The sequence below is a fragment of the Lactuca sativa genome, chromosome 7 (assembly GCF_002870075.4).
Source record: "Lactuca sativa cultivar Salinas chromosome 7, Lsat_Salinas_v11, whole genome shotgun sequence".
In the NCBI taxonomy this organism is placed as follows: Eukaryota; Viridiplantae; Streptophyta; class Magnoliopsida; order Asterales; family Asteraceae; genus Lactuca; species Lactuca sativa.
The window spans coordinates 165,183,008-165,186,466 of record NC_056629.2 but is presented as its reverse complement, the minus strand read 5'-3'; the positions used below and the strand labels follow the sequence as shown (position 1 = coordinate 165,186,466).

The window sequence follows — 3,459 nt, the reverse complement described above, 5'->3', positions numbered from 1 at the left end:
TAATCATTATGTGATGGTACAATTAGAAGGAGATTGCTGGCTGCATACCATTTTAGCTTTCTGGATCCGCCACAAAGCCCCATGTGCAGCTGGATGGGAAACTATATTCATGTCATGTCTGGAACTTTATAGACAACTGAAACCTTACAATCCTGAAACACCTTTTATAACTATAGAGGATTGTTAGAGAGTATTAATTTTCTTTAGAATTATGCATTTATGTATTCATGAAGGATTACTAATGCTATTGTTTTTTTGCATCATATTTTTGTTTTTATGTATTCATTTATATTTAATTATTAAATAATATACAAATATATATGTTATTAATCTATATTAATTAAAAATATATAATTAATCATTTATATTTAATTTTTGAATATATATATATATATATATATATATATATATATATATATATATATTAAATAGTTATTTTAAATTATTTTAGGTTTTTTAATTTGTTATTCATATTACATACAAACGTATGTCTACATATTACGTTACTATAATAAAAACAAGATAAATTATACCTTATTGCAAATAAAACATTTTATTATTGATTGCTGAAACAACGTGACAAAATATATACTGCAAAAAAACTATTAATATTCAAGCATAAAATGAAAAAGAAAATATATATAAAAAATAAAGAAAAAAAATATAAAATGAAGGGCACGCGAATTAAAGAAGGTGACTCCTAAATAAATTAGTGTCTTCATTTGTGTAGGGATAGTCTTTAGGAGTGTATGGACTTCAAGAAAAAACAGTTGTGTTCGATGTAAAAAATCACTATTGATTTTTGTAGGAGGTGTTTTTTTAGTATATGTTGTGTTTCTAGTAAATCAGGGTGTTTATTTAGCCATTTCCAAAAATATTACTGAGGTATCATGCGCCTATATTAATTTTATGGTTGGTATTTATGATTAAGTCAAAATGGAAGAGTACAAATTGATACTGTGGTAATACAAGTGGATCAAGTTGAAACAAACGATTTTGAATGTACATGTTATAGCTTTTTCTACAAGGCTTTATTGTTGGGTTCATGAGCATATTTACAATACATGCATACAATATTTTTTTAATGGGCATTAGGAGGGTGTTTGTATTTCGTCTGTAGATCTGCGTAACCTCTTTGTCTGCGCCCCGCAGATCACGCGCAAACATAAGAGTTTGTAGCCTGTTTGTTTTTCAGAAGCCCACAGACATACAAACATCTGCGCGAGGTCTTCATTGTATAGATTTGGGCTTGAGTTTTCTAAAGTCTGTACACATTATTAAAACCTAAAAAAAACTCCCTTTATTGCTTTAGACATATCATCACCTCTTTCGTTCTCAGCCTTCAACCCCCCGCCCTTCACCTGTCATCCTCCTCCTCTCGCTGCCAGTGCCTTTACCGTCCACCCAGTTGTCGTCTTCCATCGTCGTTGACGTCTACATCCGCCGCCGACATCCATCGCTACCTCTTTAGCCTCTTAACAAAACACCACAGATTTTCTTCAGCCGCTCCACCATCGATCTTCACAATCTCACCGCCGGTTTTTCCACTGAAACAGGTTAGCCGTCGCTCGCTACATCTTAACGTCGTCTTCGATCTCTACTTTCACCGGTAAGAACATTTTCCGTAAAATCAGATGTTATCTTCTAGGGTTTATTATAGTTGCTGGAAATCGGATGTTATATGGTGAAATCAGATTAGTTTGCTAAAACACGAAAATCATATGTGCATTTGTTGAAAATTGGATTTATTTGCTGAAATTATATGTTAGTAGTTGTTAAAAATCAGATTTCTTTGCTAAAAATATATATGTTTTGCTGAAATATGAAAAATGTTCTTCAATTGGTTGAAATTAGTTGTTATTGTTGCTAGAAATTACGTTTTTAACTGAAATCAGATGTATATATATGTTGGAAATCACATTTTAGCTAAAAATGGCGTTGTTAACTGAAATTAGATGTATATAGTTGTTGGAAATTATGTTTTAACTGAAATAAATCTTTATTATTGCTAGAATTGTATTCATATATGATGTTTTAATGCTTGTAATTCAAATATTTTGTAGTTCATTGGTATTAATTAGGCTGGAAGCATTAGGCTAAAGATTTCCTTGAACTAAGTTCTTATTTGATTTGCTGGGAAGAGTAGCATTGGCAAAAGGAAAGCTCAATTTTATAATCATAAGTGACCCTTGGATGCAAGACAACCATTTGATGAAATGCTTGAAAGAGTTGGGGTTTAATATGGTTACATTAAATGTGATTCATCATTGATATGTTAATTAGTTGGATTTTTTCTCTAAAAATGATAGCACATACTCTAACATGTATAGAGATGGCAATAAGCTAAAAATATTTGTATAATATGTGAAATTAGAGTACGAGTGTGATGAATGAGTCATGTGTTGCAATTTTCTTTTTACCTAATGTCAATAAGATTTTAGTGGTTTGATTTATTTTTCAATGTTGTATGATTTTTTTTAAATATCTATGGTTGTATGATTTATATTTTAGTGTTATAAAATTAAAATTATTTAAATTTTCATGTTTAAAAACACTTTTAAGTTTAAAAAACGTTTTATTAAATTTTTTTATTTTCATAGACTGCAGACGTCAAAAAAGAAACAGTCTTCTACTTGCATACTGCAGATGTTTCGTCCATCTCTTCTGTTGCAGATGTTTGCAGATATGATTCACAGACTGTAGACATTTTGTTTTTGAAAAAACAAACAACACCTAAATATAAAAGACTTTAATGGTAATGGGGACAAGGATTCGAAGACCTATCATTAGTTTCTGCCACTGCCGAAGTCGGCCCCACCTACTTTAATGTTTGATTATCTGAAGTTGCAGACAGTCGCATGCTTCTTCTTGGTCCCATCTTCTATTAAATAAGACTGCACGGTGTGGGTGCGGTCCTAGACCGCACTTTGTGCCATTTAGAACAGGAACATCGCCCCTAGACCGCGGTCTAGTGCGGTCTTGGCCGCAGTGCGGATAGGGAATACCGCGAATTTTGATTGGTCCTTGGGTGTGTTGACTGCTTTTGACCGTTGAATGGTCTTTGTGGTTAATTTTTTTTTTAAACTTTCCTACACACACACACACACGCACATATATATATATATATATATATATATATATATATATATATATATATATATATATATATATTACCATTTTACACAACATTTTTACACAACCTTTTATCATATCTCTACTCCTTTTCTCTAATTTTTTTTTTGAAAAATGTCATCTCCAAACGACCCAGCAAAGAAAAAACACCAGTCAGAAATACCAACACCCCACTACCTTCATTTGATCAACCGATTTTCTCACCTCTGTATTACCACTATGGCGGTATGTTTCCGTATTTTCCACAATGACCAGCGCAACCACAACCACAAACACCACCACTACCACAACCCGACCCGGATTTTAATCCATTTGATTTTTTATCTC

The 3,459-nt window shown here is 32.0% G+C and overlaps 1 long non-coding RNA gene across 1 annotated transcript; it reads left to right on the top strand.

Moving 5' to 3' along the window:
- Window positions 1-1,042: 1,042 nt before the first annotated feature.
- LOC122194899 (uncharacterized) lies at window positions 1,043-2,453 on the top strand. The gene is made up of 2 exons (XR_006184695.2): window positions 1,043-1,609; window positions 2,064-2,453. It is a non-coding gene; the product is annotated as an uncharacterized LOC122194899 (long non-coding RNA).
- Window positions 2,454-3,459: the final 1,006 nt, after the last annotated feature.